We start from the raw sequence: 20,686 nt of genomic DNA, 5'->3' as shown, positions 1-20,686 counted from the left end.
TGTCTTCTTTATCATAAGGTCCCTTTTGACAAAAGGAAATTGAGACATAGAAATGTGACTTGCGCAAGATCACACCGCAAATTAGTAGCACAGCAGGGATTAGAATCCAATTCTCTGAACTCTAGTCCAGCACTCTTTCCAACTGACCACAATACCTCCGTTATAGGAGAAACATCTGCCCTGGAGCACCAAGACCAAGAATCAAAACAGTTTATCTGCATGTCTTCTTAAGCAAAACAACACAGCCAGAATGTTTGGCAGAGACTAACTAAATATTTCCTCTGTGATCTACGCCGGAGGGGAAGACTGTGGGAGTGAGGTAGGCACAGAACACAGGGAAAATGAAGAGAAAACCACTGCAAAGGCCAGCAGATGGGTGACAAAAGAGGGAAAATGCAATCTTAAACTGAGGACAAGCTAGGGGCAAAGGAATCAGATTTTTTCTTTAATGTTGAGATTTAAAAATAGGATTCTAGATCTAAATGTGAATGTAAATAGACTGTCATCTAAGAACCGACCAAACAGAAGCCAGAAGAAAACGTATCACAATATCAAGTCATAAAGACAGGAATCTATGGGAGTGAGATGGGGGCGCCTAGGAACTCAAGGCTAGAGGCCGAGAAGCACTACCGCGGAGCATCACTAGTAGAACTGGAAGGGAGCTCAAGGGACCAAGACAAGGTTCTTCCAAAAGGAGGAAAAGCACCCAGATCATTCAGCTGAAAGAAGGCTGGGGGAGCAGAAGTCACTATACAAAACTAGGTCCACTGGCTTTAAAAAAAAAAAAAAAAGAAAAAGAAATCTACCTGATGATGCAAGAGAGAAACTCTCCAAAGAGTGTGAAAGCTGTGGAATGGGAAAGTTCTTACCCCCAAGGAAAGGCCACTTGAGCTTTCCAGGAACCTTTAAGAAAGAAAAGGCTTCAAAGGGCATAGGACTCCTCAACTGTGTTAAATGAACAAAAAGAAAAGGGAGGCTTCCACAACAGAACAAAGAGGTCTGAGGCAGGCCTTCTACCACTGCCCCTGGGGGCAAAAGGGTTTTCTCTAGCACTGCTGTGACCAGTTATCTCAGAGAGCACACAGTGAGGTCAGCCTCAGAGAGGCTGTTGGCTGTGCCTGCATTCTCGGTAGGCAGGCTGACCTTGGGAGCAAGGACAAGGTAACCTCACCAGCAAACGTGGCCACTGGTGGTCACACTCCGGCTGGAGGAAAGGGAAAGAAAGAACCTGGAGCTCTTACCCTCAACAGGTTTACGTTCTATTTGAGCAGCCAAGACACACATCCCAAAGAACTAAGAAATCCTGCATCAACACCTTAGCTCAATAAGCTCCAATAAGCCATCCAGCCTCTGGGCTTGGAAGACTATTCCCTTTCTTGAAGGAGAGTACTGACAACTAAGGCAGTGATGGGCAAATGAGAAAAGGTCTAATAGTCACAGAACACAGCAAAAGGGAATTTTAGGAGACAGAGGAATTGCTTCCTGATTGTGAACTGATTCACTCACTAAGCAAAGTCTATGAGACAAGGAGCTAAGCCAAGTAAAGTTTTTTTTTTTTAAAGATTTATTTATTTATTTTGATTGATTGCTATGTTGGGTCTTCGTTTCTGTGCTAGGGCTTTCTCTAGTTGCGGCAAGTGGGGGCCACTCTTCATTGCGGTGCGCGGGCCTCTCACTATCGTGGCCTCTCTTGTTGCGGAGCACAGGCTCCAGACGTGCAGGCTCAGTAGTTGTGGCTCACGGGCCTAGTTGCTCTGCGGCATGTGGGATCTTTCCAGACCAGGGCTCGAACCCATGTCCCCTGCATTAGCAGGCAGATTCTCAACCACTGCGCCACCAGGGAAGCCCCAAGTAAAGTATTTTAAAAGGACGGGGGGGAGTGGAGAGGGCAGCTCTTCCCCAGGTGGAAAAATTGAGAAGGCAGACAAAAGGAAGGAGAGAACTCCATGGAAACAGGGAAATCCCCCACCCCAAGGCTTCATGTGTAATCAAAGGCAAAAAGGACCAAACTAATGTAAACAGGCCAAGGGAAGCTAATGTGCCCTTCTCCAGAGAGGCCAAAACACACACTTCCCCAGCATGGCCGTGGAAATGCAGAAGGTAGGTGTTCCCTTGGATGAGAGAGGCAGCCTGGGGGAGTTGGGGAATTCCCAGGCTGCTCTAGGTCATTTTTTTCCTCCGAGTTCCCAGGCAGAGAGTTCACAAAAACTCCCGGGCACAGAGACCAAGTAGAAGGTAAAGCTAAGACTTTACTGCTTGGAGGAAAATGCAGTTTGCCCAAAGTTCCCACAAGAGAGAATCAGAAGAAAATAACCAGGGGGAACAGCAGGACCACCTCCAAATCTGAGCACCTAGGCCACAGGCCTGCAGGCTTCCCACACTCCTCCCTAGCTCCGATGCAATAAACAGCTGCCCTGGAGAAAACAATGGGCCTTTGTCTGTGCCTCTGCCTTTAGATTATCTTGGAGAACCAAACAGGATAATTCCTTGAGAGGAGTGGTTCTCTTAAATACTGGGCCAGGCCATGATGAAAGTTTTTATCATGTACAGCATCCCTCTCAAATTCCTACCTGATCCACAGTGGGCAGTAAGGGTCCTGTGCAGCCCTGGCCTGGTACATGAACCAGTCGCAGACAGGTTCTGGCAGCACTCTTCCTGGAGCCCTCACCAGTCAGACACCAGAGCTATGACTTCTGCTTTCTCCTTGGCCTGGCCACAGAATTAAAAGCCGAACAACTTACCCCCTTCTCTCCATTCACCAGAATATTCCATGTTGTGTGAATTACTCTGACAGTTGATGCTGTTTTCATCAACATACCTGTTGAAATGCACTATCAACAGTAACTGTGATCAAATAAAGTGTGAAACAAGCTGGACAGTCAAGCTTCTCCTGATGTTGTACTAACAAATAAAAATTCCCCAAACTGACAAACACATCAATAAATTTTATGTTGTAATTTATCTTGATTCAAAATAGTTTAAATCTAACCTAATTTTGTAAAAGAGGAGAATTAGGTGCTTTCTTGCAAAGAGCTGCCCTATTATCCTATTTTATTTATTGTTTTTAATTTATTATCTGGTTTTCAAATGTCCTTTCTTATATGATGTGATGATGATAGGCTTGGGGTTTTTGTTTATTTTTGGCCTCTTTTCCTGGGAAAAATATCTTAAAATCTAGGAATTCTATATTGGCCTCAAAAAATAAATAAACAAACAACTGTGTTTTATGAAATTAATATCCTATAGTATGCTAGTCTTTTCCCATTTTCCCCCACAGAGACAACTGGTGGCAAATGAATTGAGGAGCCATTTCTTTCAAACCACCAAGGACTAGATGCCACAGCACAAAATCCCTTCACATGAAACAGACACAGTCTGAAGAATTCCTAGTATCTTCCCCCTCAAGACCTCTCTCCTCACCAGCATTACTCCTCTCCCCAAAAGCCTCCAAATAAAGCATACTCAGAGTTTTTCAGAACAGTTAGCTGGATACCATGAGTTTCCTAATTCAATCCAGAAGATCGCTCATTTTCCATGATTTCAGCACAAAGCATCATCACAATGTAGTGGAAAGGGCTTTGGAATCAAATGAGCCTGGGTTCAAATGTGGGATCTTGGGAAAGTTACTTGATTTCTCTGAGTCATGATTTCCTCCTCTTCAAGACAATCAGTGGAATTTATGAGAGTATCAAGCAGTGACTGGCACAGAGTAGGTCTCCTGCACTGACTCAGTTCTTGCTTGACAGCATTCCCTCCTACTGTCCCCCAAGAGCTAGGCTTTTCAGAGAGTTCTTTGAAAACAGAGATCTGGAAATAATGAAGCCAAGTACAACCTTTTCCCACAAGAACTCAAAGTCATGCGGCTTTCCTTACCTTGCCTTGCTAGTTACATTCCATAGCTGTCCACAGTTCCTTTCCAGGCTCTTTTGGAAAGGCCGGGGTACCTACTTTATGGTATAAATCTCCCTCTTCTCCTTCTTAAGAGCCTAGAAGAATAAATAATTAGGTGGCTCAGGGTTCTCTAAGGGCAGGGCTTTCAGTGTCATCCTGGAAAATATTAAAGTGTGGAAAAACCACTCATCTCACCACCTCATGTTTCTGTGTATTATCGAATCAACCCTTTTGGAGTTCATTCAATCTGCTCTGAGCAAATACTGAATCAGGTCTCTAGTACTTTGCTGAACAAATGTTCCAAACAGGCAACAAAAAAACCATAATCAATTTTTTCAAGACTACATACAGCCTCATTTTATAGTACTCCTATTTTGATCCCTATTAATGGAAGCCTCTCCATCAGGAAAGCAAAAGAATTCCCAGTACCAGATGGGCCAGAAGAGTGACCTCACATACTACCTTTTCCAGGACCATAGAATTTTACACAGTTGAATTCTTTATAACAAGGGTTATTTAGTAAATGTAAATGTTAAGCTTGATTTAATTTGCAGAAATTTGTAAAAGTGTTTCATGTAAACGAATTCATAAATCGGAAAAAAAATTATTTATTGGTCCAAAGATCTCAAATTTCAATTCCAAAATTAGAGTCACCCTTTTAAATGACAAGCAAATGACCTCAACCAAGCAGGTGGCCAAAGGGGGTAAGAACCCTTGGACTCTAGCACTAGTCTCAGTCTGCCCATTGCTACTAAGGTAACAAAACCTGTAAGAGGAATAAACCCTGGGTGGGCCTCATTTTACTCCCCTAGCAAAATGTAAACAAGGATCTCTACATTTGTAAGAAGGAACAGAAGATTACCAACAAGGAAAACAGTCACTGGGAAGGAAGCACCATTAGTGGATCGCTCTTGCCCTCACTACCTCATGCCTGGCCAAGAGCTCCCTCCCCATACCTCCAACCCCACTGCATCTCCCTTTCGGGCCATCAAAGTGTACTTTCAGGCTGGCTTTAAGTCGCCATCTGGTTCATGCCACTCCTGCCATCTCCCCCAAAGTTTTCACGTTCTTTTATACCTCTGGGCCTTTTGCATAAACTGTTCCCTCTTCCTGGAATGCCTTCCCACCTCTATTATGCTAGCCAGCTCCAAAAGTCCCTCAAGATTCACTCTCCACAGCACCGCTTCTAGCTGCTTTCTCTGACGCTGGGGCTTCCTTTGCATCTTTTCCTTATTATTCTTCCCTTTCCTCGCTATCATACTCTATTGTAAATGTTCATTTTTCAAAGATGCCCTAAGTGAATTTTGCAAAACAAGTACTCCTTCCATATATTTAAATCAACGTTTACATTTTTGCATCACAGATAGTAGTAGAGATATACCTTCTGGCACATCATAAACATTGACATTTTAAAATAAAATTACTACGTTACTCTCTTAAATGAATCCAAATGAATCCAATGAAATCTAAATACCACAGTGATTTGAAATCTACCATCATTCATTTAAAAAAAACATGAAATTTTATACCATTCTTTTTTCTCCATATACACTTATCATTTTTACTTCCTCCTCAGAATTTTACCCTAATATTTACGTTTGAAAATATTTTACTGGTAAGCCTATGATACTTCTCTGCATTATAAGTATTATATAGAAATTGATATATATAAATTTTTAAATTCTCCTATAACAGTAAGCTCTAAATGTTAAAAAATTTTTTTTCTTCTGGATTGGGCTTTCATTACCTTTGTTATTAATATACAATTGTATAATATACAATTGTATAATATATCAATTGTATAATATACAATTGATCAAAACATATTACAAATTTGTATTATTAAATATAAAAAGTAAAATTGTATTGCAAATACATTAATTTTCCATTTTTATAGTTGCAAGTGCCAAGAAACTCTGTTTACATAAATAACTAGACAGGAATGAAGGAAGTTTTGTTACAGTAATATCAGTCAACCTTTGCACTCCTGAGATAAATGCCAAAATTAGACAGTGGTCTATCATCAAAAATTATTTTTAATGATCTACCAACTGACAATTCTTTCAATTTTGTTGAAAGCAAAAACTAAAAACCATCTGATTTGGAAAAGGATTTGTTACTCAGAGTCACTCACTTTCTCTAAAAGCATTTTTAATTGCTCCTTTGCTAGCCAACTGGGAAGTTTTCACACAGCCAGCACACAAACGGCAATATGCAGGATGAGAAATGCTATGTCTTCTTTTTGTAAAGTGAGAGAAGAGTGACTGAGAAAGGGGACATCTTGAGTACAACTGTATTCACAGACCTGGAGGCTGTAGAACCAAGCAGCCAGCGTTCCAGAAACAGGACCAAATGGTGTGTCTCTCAGGTACAAACCACGTCTATCAAAAGCTTTCTCTTATCACTGGAGGGCTCTTCCTTCAAGTTAATCCTAACAAAGATGAAATGGGAATTCAGAATTCCATTTCTCTTATACAAAGTCATTTTCCAAAATGAGGGGTTTGTAATTAAGTGACCGTTAATTAAATTCACCATCACAAAATTAAAAATGGCCCAATTCATTAACTTTTATAATGAGCTTGAAATGAAATCTCAATATATTGAAAAGGACTTCTCACAAATCTCAGTAAATACAGTACAAACAAAATAGTCTGAAACTATGAAAGGAGGATCAACAAGTAAACTTACAAAAATGAATAAACAGGAAAAAGATATGAGTCAAAGGAAAAAAAAAAAAAAAGCCTTACGGTAGAAAAGAAGAACAAAGCCAATCCCTTTAACTGAATGCCTTCCTCACAGTAAACAATCAATCAAATTTACAGAATGGCTGATATTGATTCTCGAGGTATAAAACAGACTATCATACTGACTATATAAATAGTACAGGCTGCAAAAGAAATAGTAAAAACATAAGGTCCATACTAAATCAATGAATAGATGAATGTAATAAAAATAGAAATGATGCTACAGAAAAAGCTAATCAGAAAAAGACATAATATACAGAAAAAAAATTTAATGAAAAAAAAAGATTCAAAGAATGCAAAAAATGACAATCATGAGAAGGCATGCAGCTCAGAAAACCACCTGCAAATAACAGAAATCTTTGAACAAATGACCTCAAATCTATAATCAGAATTTTAACAGAAGCAAACTGTCCAGAAGCGATTAAAGAGTTTGGTCCAAAAACAAGATTACAGAATCCTAAACAAAATCAACAATGAGGAACTAACACTATGTATGACATTCTCATACCTTTTAAGTATGAAGAGAAGAAAAAACTCTGCGTATAGAGAAGACCCAAATTTGAATTTCTTCCAGTTTTGCAGAGGACATAATTAAGGCCCAGATATGTATAAAAAGCTCTGAGAAAGTATTTCACCTCAAATTTTTTAACAAGATGAGAAGATGCCTTGAGAAAATGAAAACAAATTAAGAAATATACCCATCACATACCTCAAGTCCAACATATAGATCAAAGAACAACTTTGTGAGACTTAAATGTTTTAAGTTTAAAAAATAAGATCAAATAGCCACAATCAACAATTTCTTATTAAAAAGATAAATAAAATGCTAAATAGGGAAATAACAATTGTCAAGAATAAGTCATTAGTAAAAATATACAAAAAGTAAGAAGCAACAGACAAGAGGAGGAGCAGTATCAGAACATGAAGATAAACTAACAAGTAATTTATACAATGTCAGTGACATTTATAGAAGAGGCATACCAACCAAATGCAAAGTGTGGGCATTGTGTAGATCCCCATGCAAACATCCAATTCAAGTAAAAGACATCTTTGAGACAACTGAGGACATCTGAATGTGGCCTGGGTAATAGATGATATTAAGGAATTGTTGCTAATTTTGTTAAATGTGATGAGAGTGGTTATATATATACATATATATATATATATTTTTTTTTTTTTTTTTAACTTGCACAAGATTTTTTGTTTTCTTTTTCAAATACTTTTCCCAATTAGGTTGCTACAGAATATTGAGCAGAGTTCCCTGTGCTGTACAGCAGGTCCTTGCTGGTTATCCATTTTAAATATAGCAGTGTGTCCATGTCAATCCCAACCTCCCTAACTATCCCTCCCTCTCAACCCTTCCCCGCCTGGTAACCATAAATTCATTAGCTGTAAGTCTGTGAGTCTGTTTCCATTTTGTAAATAAGTTCATTTGTATCATTTTTTTTTTTTAGATTCCACATATAAGCGATATCAAATGATATTTCTGGTGGTTATATATTTTTAAAGTCCTTATCAGTTAGATATGCTTTCTGAAATATTATTGGGTAAAATAACTAAAATTCCAGAAATGATGAGAGAGTTAAATAGATAAAACAAAGTTGGCAAAATGTTGATAATATTTGACGCTGGATAAGAATATATGGGAAAATTTAAAGTTTTTTTAATTAACATATTTATTGGGCATCTACTAAGTCTCAAGCTCTGCCTTGGTATTAGACACAGTGATAAAACAGCCTCAAGAAAGAAACACAGTAAAGTAAGTGTTCTTAACCTAGGGTTCACCTAGGCAAATATCTATGATTTCTATCAGTGACAAAGTCACAGGTAGTACTATTACTACTGTGCTCTATTGCCTATACTCATAATTAAAAGAAATACTAAATTTCAGTAAGGGGTCAGTGAAAATGATGATATAATTTTTTCTACCCAAGTTGCAGACCCTCTGAATTCTATCCATGAACCTCCAAGGATTACAACATTCTGCAAATATTCATTAAATATCTACAAGGTGACAGTCACTACTAGGCACTGGGGATGCAAAGGTGAGGAGAATATAGTCTTTAAGCTACACAAATTAAAACAGTTTGGCATTATCATCATAAAAGACAGACAGCCCAATGGAACAAAAGTCTAGAAACACACCTAAGTGTGTGTGTGTGCATATATATATATATATATATATATATATATATATATATATATATATAATGAATTTACCATATGATTAAAATTGGCATTTTCAAAACAGTGGGGAAAGAATGGATTCTTTAACAAATAACATTAGGACAATTCCTTGGCAAAAATAAAGTTAGCAGAGTAGTTAAAGCATGGGCTCTGGGGTTCAAATACTTGAACCTGAATTCTGTCTTTGCCATTTACTAGCCAGGCAAACAGTCAACAAGTCAATTTCACAGTGATACTAACAGAGAAAATAACAGTGCCGACATCACAGGTTTGTTGAACGTATTAAATGAGTCATTACATGTAAAGCATGTGCCTGGCATTAGTGCCTGGTGTATAATATGCACTCAAAAATATTAGCTATTACTATTATTTTATAGGAGAATAAATTCCAGATTGAGTAAATATTTAAGTTTAAAAAATGATATCATAAAAGAGGTAGAAGAATATATAATGGATATTTACTTAATCTTGCTGAGGGAAGATCTTTCTAAGAATGACACTACAGGTAAAAAATTTTTGTTGAAAGATTAATATATTTCACTACATTAAGTTATTTTAAATGTTTATATGTGGAAAGCAATAAAGTCAAAAGTTAAACTGGGGGAAATATATATATATATATATATATATATATATATATATATATATATATATATTTATATATACACACATGTATATGTATATAGATATATATGTGTTGAGTCAATATCCCTAATATTAAAAGAGTTGGTAAAATCAGTAAAAGTAAAATATAAAAATCATGAACATGTAAATCACGAAAGAAATATAATTAAATGGCATTAAACATATAAGAAAATATTCAACCTCAGTAGCAATCAAAGAAATGCAAATTAAACAACAATGCAATACCATTTTTATCTTATCAGATTTGCAAATATGACTTTCATTCTTTTCATACTTTCATTCTTTCATTCTTGGCAAGGATGGCTATAAACAGACACTCACTCACCCTAGCAGAAGTGTACACACCTTAAAGATTTTCTGGAGGGTGATTTGGCTAAACGCATCAAAAGCCCTTGAAAATGTTCATCTCTTTCATCTATCCATTTTACCTCTGAATGAATCCTCCAAAAAAAATCAGGGAACCGCACTAAAATATAGGCATCAGGATGTTCATCACAGTGTTTTTATAATAGAAAAAATAGGGAAAAAACTAAATTTAAATAATAGGTTAAAGTGGATAAGTAGTATTTTATGAGTGCATGTTTATTTATTTATTTGTTTTAAAGTGTTGGTACAGATTTTGGTATATATGTAAACAATGGTCATCTCTGTATAGTAGAATTGTAGGTGATTTTTTTGTCTCTGTTTTCTAATTTTTCAAGAAAGAATATGAATTACTTGTATAAAACTAATTACGGGGGAAATGCCCCATCCATGGGCTCTTAAAATTGATGAATAGAGAGAAAGACATGTAAATAAGTAACTACCTATAATAATCATGCCTCCAGAGTGCTCTCTGCACTGGATTCTGTCTGGAGCTGAGTTTTAAAGGATGAATTTGCCAGGGAATGAAGTCAGAAGGCCAAGAGAATATCAAGCACAAAAAATGAAAGGGAATAAGAGCCTGTGTTGGCAAACCACAGGACATTTCAGCATGGCAGGAAGGGGAGGCCATGTGTGAAGGACTTGAAGTAAAAGCCAGATGACAAAGATTTTTTAATGTCATGTTAAATGAGTTTGGAATTATCCGCCAAAGAAGATTCAATAAAGAGCTTTTGTGATTCACTTACATGAAGATCAAGAAAAGGCAAAACAAATGGTAACAGAAGAGTGGTTAGGGCTAAGGATGCATATACTCGCTGGGAAGAGACAGAAAGCAACCTTCTGGGGCACTGAAAACGTCCTTGATCTGAGTGGTAGTTATATGGGCAAACACAAATGTTAAAAGTCCATTAAGCTATATGCTTAATATTTGTACACTTTACTGTATGTTATTTCTCATAAAAAGGAAAGAGTTTTTAGCAAGGAAGTATGGTAATTGACTTGTATTTTAGAAAGCTCACTCTGGGAGCAGCCTGGGAGATTGACTTAAGAAAATCCAGGGGCAGGCATTCTGAGACATTAAAGCTGCATTCCAGGAAGAAGATGGTCAAGACTTTAAATGGGTTAGAGGCAGCAAGAGAGCAAGGAGGACTTTTGAGAAATGGCGTGACAAGACTTTATGAGTGTGATTACTGAGAGAGAAGGAAAAATCAGAGATGAGTCTGTAAAGGAGCTGGTGAATACAGGAGAAAAAAAGAGCAGCTTTCCACAGATAAGTATTGAATCGGACAGTCTGAGGTGCTTGTGGATCATCCAGCTGTCCAATAGCAATAATTATATACACTAACTATATGCCAGGTAGTTCTGAGTACTTTACCTATATTATATTAATTCATTTAACCTCACAAAAACCTTATGAGGTACCCACTATTATTACCCCATTTTACGGATGAGGAAACTGAGGCACAGAGAGGTTAAATGACTTGTCCAGGACCAGATATAATAAGTGGTGGAAAAAGGATTTGAACCTAGGCCGTCTGGCTCAAGACTTCACGCTCTTAAGGTGACCACTGAGATATAGGTGATACAGTCTCTCACATAAAGGAAATAGTTGAATCCCTGGGGATAGCTGAGATCTCACAGGAAGAGAGTATGCAAAAATACAGAATAACATGCTTCTTAGTGTTGTCACAAGGGTTAAATGAGATGACATTTGTAAACCTCTTAGTGATACACAGGTCACAGAGTCAGCACTCAGTCAAAGGAGTTTATTAAGGATAATTCTTCAACAAGATAATATCATACAAAAGGGACTGACTGGGTTAGAATAAAAGAAGTTTAAGGGACATAACAACCAGATATAGCATGTGGTTATAGGTTCGATGTTGGTATGGAAAAAAATGACAGGATACTTGAGGATCAATGGGGAAATCTGAAACATGGCCTGGGTATTAGTTAAAATATAAATTCACTGAACAGGAAAAGTGGAGATAATTAAAAAATAAGATAGAATGAAATACAGTATGTATAGTGTGATCTTGCTTTGGTAAAAAAACAAAGAATACAAATATGTACATAGATATGCTTAGAGAAGGATCTAGAAGAGGGTGCACAAAGATGTTAACAGTGGTCATCTCTGGGTGTTGGGAAAGTGAAGGTTTTAATTTTTTTTTATAATTTACTACAATGCACATATTTATATATATATACTTTTTTAATATTTATTTATTCATTTATTTATTTGGCTGCTCTGGGTTTTAGTTGTGGCATGCAGGATCTTCAGTGCGGCATGCAGGATCTTTAGTTGCGGCATACGTGATCTTTCACTTGCAGCATGCGGGCTCTTAGCTGTGGCACGTGGGATCTAGTTCCCTTACCAGAGATCAAACCCGGGCCCCCTGCGTTGGGAGCACAGTCTTATCCACTGGACCACCAGGGAAGTCCCACATACTATATTTTTAAAAGAACCAATTTAAAGTTGAAGATAAAGATAATTTTATATTTTGTAGTTCTCTATTAAAGAAGCCCACAGACACAAAGAAAGCAGAGCAAACCTCAAACAGTATACAAGCTAGTTCCAGATGCCAAGCAAAGGAGGGGAAAACAACCTCACTCCAGATGGCAATCTAAAGATTCAATAAAACACTCCTCTTTTGCAACTGTCTTCTTTTGTTCTGAGCAGCTGCTTTTTCCAAAGGATGGGAAAATTAGCATGATTGCCTCCCTCTCATTTGTGTCATTCATTCTAAGAAAACAAGACACCATGCCCCTCTCAGCAACCCCAAAGAGCCAATGAAGCAGGCAGAAGTGAAGGGCCTGAGAGATACCAAACTCTGCGTGCCCAGTGTCTACAACGCAGGCAAAGCAACTTTCAGAGGAAGGAAAAAAGTTCCCATGGAAAAGGCTCTTCTTAGGGATCACACGGGCAAAAGAAATTCTTCTGGAAAGACTGCAAACTTACTGGTTTCATCAGGAAGTGCTACCCTTAATGGAATTTCCCAAACTTAATGCAAAGAAGCTAATTTTCATTTCTCTTAAATGTAAACACAGGGCCAGGGACAGAGGTAAGGGAGAGAGGGGAGTGCCCAGTGTGGGTAGAACAAATGAAGGAGGTACACTACTGCTGACAACACTCCCCTCTTGGCCAGGAATCCCAGCAAACTGGAAGCTACCAGATCTACCTGGCAAATTCCAGTCAACCAGTTGAGGACCCTCACCAATTCTTTCTTTTCTTCAAAACTGCCTCAGCATTCAGCATATTGGCTGTTACACAGTACACATTCAACAGGTGAATGCAAGCATAAGTGAACGGTCTGAACTGAGAGCTTATGGACCGAGCCATATAACCTTGGGGGCTTAAAGACCTTAATGCAAAATAGAACCAAATGTTAATATTCTATATTAATAACATTTGATGCAATATGATCAAAAGATTAAAGCTCCAATGCTCAGCACAGTATCTGGTGTTTAATAGGCCCTGCTCAATAAGTATCTGTTGAATGCTGAATACCCTAGGATTTTTTTCTGCAACCCAAACTCTCAGATCCAGTATGAGATATTATTTGAAGGTCTGTGTTCTCACTTCTTGCTGACTTTTAAAGTTTTTCCTTAGAGATGGAAAAAGATTCCTGAGGATGGAAAAAACTTTTAAAGTATCACACCCTGAAGGATTTTTGCTAGGCAAAAAAGGAAAGGAAAGGCATTCTCAAAGAAAGAATACCTGAGCCAAAACTTGTAGCTATGATTGGGAAACAGTGTACAGTGACTGTGGTGTGGTTCAGGTGTAGACATTATCAGAAGTGGCAGGAGATACGGCTAGAAAGATTGGCTCTGAAATATAAAGGGATTGTAATCTCCTTCATCTCTGAATTCCCCAAAGCACTTAACACGGTGCCTAATATGAAATCAGTGCTCAGACGCTCGGTAGGATGGATAGATGCATGCAAAACCTGAGCAAGCTTTTCAGCCTGGCTCAACACTGTTACAATCAGTAATAACCTCGTATCTTCATCTAATGTTAATGAATTGCTTTTTATAATGCTCAGAAAATAATTTATCCACTGACACTTTGAAATACAAACATCTGTGATTCATATGTGAATAAACCTGACTTGCTGGAAGAGTCTGTCACTCCTCAACTAATAATAAATGCTCACTGAAACTACAGTTAATTTTATAAAAATCTTTTCTTTGAAAATGTCTAAAAAGGAATGTTCCTTTCTGGTCCAAAATCTTGTTACAACATAAAAAAAAAAAAAAACCCTCAGATTTTTTGATGCCAAAAATAAATAAATAAATAAAATATCATACCCTGTGCCAATTCACTGGCCTGGTAAGGACTGTATCAATCTGTTCTCATCAGCTCTGGTTGAAAATTTATGTGGACTACATGTATGGGCCTGGGCTTTATTGCAACCCATCCACCCAAAGCATTTGTGGGCCCAGGAGGCAGGTCTTACTTCCATCGGCCTCCTGAGTCCTAAAAGAACAGTGCAAAGTTGGGGTCCCCGGAGGCCTGACCCCCCAGCCACAGCACAGCTCCTCTGACAGAGAGGTCCAGGCCCTCTCTTAGAAGCTGCTCCCATTCATTGCCCATCTGTTCCTCCTGCCCTTCCCCATCCCCTCCATCACTGTTTTCACACTGGTATAGTGTTATCTTCTATCCCCACTTTCCTAACCTGGGTTGGTTTCTTTAAGAGGAATTATCATTTAGATACTAAAATGTCATTTACAACCATGTACAGAATTAAGGTAAAATACCAGTTCTCCAGGCTTTTTACTTCCAAACTCTCTTAAAAACCTAGGTACACACATCTTACCAAAGAATTACATGTCATCTTCAAAAACCACCACGAATTTCCAAAAACAAAAAACAAACTGAAATGCTACTAGGCCCCTAACTACACTAATACCTGGATCGTTACAAGGGCCTCCTAACTCCTCAAGGCTCCACTTTTCTTCCTCAATTCCAATCCATTTTCTATACTACCAATTATGTCACCTTCATGGGAGAAAAAAGACAGGGCAAGACTTAAAGCATTTTCACATGCCTCCCTGTCATTCTGAATTTAAAGTCTGCACGATAACATTCAAGATCCTCCAGGATCTGGCCTTTACTTTACTCAGCTTCCCATATCTCCCATGTATCTCTTGTATAAACCTGCTGATTCAATAGGATGGCCTAATTTCCATGCCAATTTCTATCCCACACAAGCCAACATCACTTGTATAGAGGAAAGAGAGTTGACCTAGGAACCTAAATACCTGGATTCCAGACACATTTCTGACATACACTAGTTGTGTACCTTTGGATAAGTCCTTTGCCTCTCTGGGCTCAGTTTCCCTGTCTATAAATAGAAAGATTGAACCAGATCATCTTAATAATCCTCCCAGCTTAAAAAAATTACACTATGGTACTTCCCTGGTGGCGCAGTGGTTAAGAATCTGCCTGCCAACGCAGGGGACATGGGTTCAAGCCCTGGTCCAGGAAGATCCCACATGCCCCGGAGCAACTAAGCCCGTGCGCCACAACTACTGAGCCTGTGCTCTAGAGCCCACGAGCTACAACTACTGAAGCCCACGTGCCACAACTACTGAAGCCCGCGCGCCTAGAGCCCGTGCTCCGCGACAAAGAGAAGCCACCGCAATGAGAGGCCCGCACACTGCAACGAAGAGTAGCCCCCGCTCGCCGCAACTAGAGAAAGACCGCACGCAGCAATGAAGACCCAACACAGCCAGAAATTAATTAATTAATTTATTTATTTATTAATTTAAAAAAACTACTCTATGATTCCTATATGACCAACCAAATCCATCTCTCCTTCAAAGTCTGCAAGTCCTCTGTGAATTTTCTCTCAGCACTCCACTCCACAATACTCTCTCTTCTCTGAACTCCTATGTCTGGAATTCAAAATAAATCAAACAATGCATTCATTCAACTAAGATTTTCTGAGCATTTTCTTGGCCAGATATTATGGCAAAGCCTTGGTAATAAACATAAAGCCTAGTAAGACCCAGACCTGTTTCACCTGTATATCCCTTTCCTCTCCACTATTTTTTATCCAAGTAAAGTAATGTTAAACATGAACATCAAATGCATATGACACCATTTATTCATTTAACAAATATTTAAGGAAAACTTTCCATGTCCTGTTCTAAAAAGTAAAGATACCAGGAAACAGATGGACCAACTCCCTAACCTCATGGCGTTTGTTTATTTTTGTAAAAGCAGACAGGAAAAACACACAAATATGTAATGTAATTTTAGGAAGAAAAACAAAGCAAGCATTAAAGATTGACTAAGAGTAGTTTACATCGGATGGTCAGGGAAAGCCTCCCCGAGGAGGTGCATTTGAGCCGACACTTGAATGAAGTGAGGGTGCAAATGAGCAATATTCAAGAAGAGCATCCCAGGTGCAGGGCCAAGGCTCTGAGACAGAAGAGATGGGGTGGAAGGCGAAGAGCTGGTGGGAGGGCTAGGAGTTAGAGCACATAAGGACTTGGTAGTAAATGTGAATTCTATTTCTGAGTGTGATGGGCAGGATTCCTTATAAGGGCTAAAGAAGGGGACGAACATAATACTTAGGTTGCTATGTGAAGAAGGGACAGGGGTAGAGGAGTTCAGGACCAGTTAGAAGGCTAAACAGAACCAGTTAAGGGCTTGGCATCCAGTCTCCAACTAAGTTCACATCTTGACTCTCCAGTTTATGAACTGTGTGATCTCAAAAAAGTTCATTTCTCTGACCTCAGTTTCCACATCTTTAAGTGAGGATAATAGTACCTACATCACCAAGTTGTCTGAAGATTAAACTAATGCATGTAAAGCCCCTAGAACAGAGTCTGGCACGAAGTAAACATTCCATGAACGCTAGTACTTTAAAGCCATGGGATCACCTAAGAAAAGTGCAGATAGAGAAGAAAAGGGGGCTGGAGCCCGAGCCCTGGGGCACTCCAACATCTCCAAAGGCCTCCATTCAACCCAAGGCTTTTCCATAAACCTGCAATGTCCTAAGCCTTGTCTGGGGCCCCAAACCCCCTGTACGCAACTCACAATTTAAAGCTTGATAACTTAATACTTTATAGAGTTCTTTAGGCAACAATTATACGTTCTAAGTTCAGGGTTGGTTTTTTTTGTTTTTTTCACATACTTGTATACCCACTACCATGCTTGGCACAGAGTCAGACACATACTATGGTGTTTGAAACTCACTTGTGGACACATCACGTAAGTTAAAAACTTTAAAGTCAATGTACTATACTTTCTCTTAAGGAAAAAAACTTCTTCGTCTTCTTCAAGGAATGATGTGGATTATAAGATATCTTTAGTACCACACCATCATCCAACCATCAGGCCCACCTTGCTAGAGATAGTCACAATGGCCAAAGCACCTGCCACGCCATTTTCCCTTCTGACTTCCAATCCTTATGCTTTGTGTATAAACTTTTCTGTCTCTTCTTTCCTGGAGGTTTGTCTAGGTGTAAAAGTCTCTCCTATCTGGCAACATGTCACACTCAGGCCCCTGGCCCCCAGTCCCTATAGCCCTAAAGAATTCTGGACACTGAAGCCAAATTATTCCTTAAAAATAAACAGGGCTTCCTTGGTGGCGCAGTGGTTGAGAATCTGCCTGCCAATGCAGGGGACATGGGTTTGAGCCCTGGTCCGGGAAGATCCCACATGCCGCGGAGCAAATGGGCCCGTGAGCCACAATTACTGAGCCTGCGCGTCTGGAGCCTGTGCTCCGCAACAAGAGAGGCCGCGATAGTGAGAGGCCCGCGCACCGCGATGAAGAGTGGCCCCCGCTTGCCACAACTAGAGGAAGCCCTCGCACAGAAACGAAGATCCAACACAGCCATAACTAACTAACTAACTAAATAAATAAATAAAATTAAATTAAAAAAGCAATGTTTAAAAAAAAAAAAAACAGCATCAAAACTTAGGTGAAAAGAGGGAAAGAAAATGGGCATAAGCCAAATACACATCCAGAGAATCATCTAGGAGGGCTCCTTCCACCAATGCACAGGTGTCACAATGCCTTTGGCTAGTGACTCTGAGTGTTTACAAAATGACCTCAAGTGGTACGAGTTTCCAACAGAACAAAGGTAAAAGTCAATGAGGGGGAAAAAGAAGTTCTAAGAGTTTATTTCTTTACTCAATTTCCACAGAACTATATGCCCTTCTGTTTTTCTTCCCTGTCCCACCCACCTTCCTCCCCACGCCCCCAGCGCTGGTGATAACCACAGAAAATAATGCTGACCCACCGGGACCAACTCTTGATGTGGCTTCAACCACATCTGCGCCTCAGATCCTGAGATCTGCCCCTGGGCCCCCAGGGACCAGTAACAGTGACAAGGATATGGGAACTATGTCGGCGATTTGAATGTGGGCAGAGCTGAGCACATGAAACTGCTCCCAAATTGGCTTTCTCACTCATATCTAAACCTGGAACAGACAAAAGGCTGCTAAATGTTATTTTACCAATACCTTTCAGCAAAGCTATTTCTAACTAATTTGGACCACTGAGCTACTTATGGGGGTTTTAAAAATGGTCCATCTGAAATAAGATACAAAGTATCCTCTGCCCATCTCCCATGACTCTGCTATCACTTTCCGTATAAACACTTTGGTCCTAAATTCTATTCTAATTCAAGGCAGTGACCTGTCAAAACACAGATGTGGAGAAAAAAAACAGCAAAACAAAACCCTCACTGCTGTTATCTCTGATTAATTGTACATTAAGGACTCAAATGAACACTCTGACCTTAAATCCCATTTTTCCATGCTCTTCTTAACCCTACACAGCACTAAATATTCATTTGTAAGCTGGTTTTCTTCATCCCTAGGTCTCTGTGTATAGATTCTAATGTCCACTGAGAAGCACAAGCTTTGATTCCCCTCCCATAGCAGTACAAAATTTCAGGAGAACTGCCATTCCCTTTGGATCCCAGTGTTAGGATCACTCTGGTTTGTGGAGAAACCCTTCGGGTATAAGCACCTAGAATCCATCCCTGGCTCAAGTGGGAAGGCCAGACTTTCAGGAAAAACTTCTCCAGGCAATCCTTACTACTAACCCATTGGGCACTTTCTAATGCAGGAGATATTACACTAAGTGGAGTTCCCAGCAACAGTATATGTAACCTAACATGACTAATAGCAAAAATAACTGACGGCGCCCCATTCACTCAACTAGAAAATATATGCCCACATGCTGAGCCTCTTTATCAGGGGTCATCTCAGCATCTAGAGCAGAAGCCAGAGTGATGTACAAACAGCCACTTCCCCATAGCAGTAATCCAATCGGGGGTATCCAAAAATTACTTCCCATCTAACTTCTTAACTCTACCCACTAATCAATTCATCAAACACCTAATATTAAGCATGTTCACTGAAGAAAAGCAATAAGAGAACAGATGCTTGAAAGCACTAGCCAGTGCTTTGTCCATAGCAGATATTCAATAACATTAGTTGAACACCAGAGTGTACAAATGGTAGCAATACAGAGTGCTTCCTTGAAGACCAGTGTCTGACAAAATGTCCCAAGACACTGACTCCTTCACTAGAGGCTATATCTACTCCACTCTAGCCTTCGAGAAAGGGAAGAGTAGGGAGAAGGGGGAAAAAAATCTACAAATATCTATATTCAAACTTGTCCTTAGCTAAATTAACACCAAGATCCCAACTTCATGTCAAAGAAAGACAAAAAGCCACTAACATTGACAACTGTCCACTCAAAGTAGTTTCCAGAACACTGACAATCAGGGCTCTCAGCATGTTCTAATCACTATGGCCCTTTATCACAAGAGGTCCATTAAAAAGGATTTTCTTTCTTATGCTATTAATAAAGGGTTAAGCAGATTATTTCTATCATATTTTCTTGGGGGTCCTAAATTCCGGTTTGAACAAATGATTCCCACACTTCTAGAAAGGCCTTAATTGGGTTAGTCTGTTACTTTTAGTGCAATCTTGCAAAGGCTGGATTCTTTTTAAGTCCTTAAAGGACTTGGGCAAAATTCTTTTGGTGATAATTTCTTTTTTAAAAGATCATCTCCAGAGTTTACATATGTTCCACAATTACTCATGCTGATAGGGGAGAAAAAAAGCACATTTTATTTCCAAAAGGCTCCCTTCAATCTGAAAGCTCTAATTGCCAACATATCTGATATTGACTTCCTGCATAAAACAACACACAAAACAACAAGTATAATCATAGGTCTAAAAAGCAAGACTTAAACAGAGAAAGCTCAGCTTGTTTAGCCAGAGAAAGGGAAGGGAAGGATGGGTGCAGAAGGAACAATCTGCACTTTTGGTAGCTGACGTTAGGGTCCAGGAAAGACAATTTGTCCACTCTGTGAACAACTATGCATTGAAGAGGGATGGGAAAACAGTAAAAGTAAGAAACACTAAAAGAAAACTCAGGCTAATGACAAGGAGATAATCTGTGATCATCAGTCTGGAAAGCTCAGAAAACATTTCCTGGAGAGGTTGTGAAGTCTCTTGAGAGAGAGCAAATCTCTTGAGAAAAATTTAAGGATATTTGGAGGTAGAGATTTAAGGATATCTGGAGGTGGAGTGGGTTAAAATAGTCAAGTGGTTCTACTATACTAGGAGATTACATCTGAGTATCAAAAGGATATTCTAGTCCTATTTTTCTAAGCTTTTAGCTATCTTAGAAAATCTAAATCACTCCTTTAATAAATTATAAAAATGGCAGATGCTTACGAAATATAAAAACATTAACAACTGTGTAAGCCATGAGCCAAAAATGCAACCAAACATCTCTGACATTTAAACAAGAGCACTGCCAAAGTCTCTTTCTGAGACCCCAACTCTCAAAACTAACCTCAAGAGCATTCTCACAGAA

General features: G+C 39.1%; 1 protein-coding gene across 4 annotated transcripts in view; it reads right to left on the bottom strand.

The window, feature by feature from the left end:
* DENND2B (DENN domain containing 2B) overlaps nt 1-20,686 on the bottom strand; it is a 151,948-nt gene that overhangs the window by 126,838 nt on the left and 4,424 nt on the right. The window contains exon 1 of one of the 4 annotated variants that reach the window (XM_082341418.1): nt 6,197-6,220. The exons of the other annotated variants lie outside the window; for them this stretch is intronic. The gene's annotated coding sequence lies outside the window, so the exon portion shown is untranslated. Of the gene's footprint in view, nt 1-6,196; nt 6,221-20,686 lie in introns of those variants that run through there. 4 annotated transcript variants of the gene reach the window in all.

Source organism: Balaenoptera borealis (assembly GCF_965194805.1).
Source record: "Balaenoptera borealis genome assembly, chromosome: 11".
NCBI lineage: Eukaryota > Metazoa > Chordata > Mammalia > Artiodactyla > Balaenopteridae > Balaenoptera > Balaenoptera borealis.
This window is presented reverse-complemented; position numbering and strand designations above follow the sequence as displayed.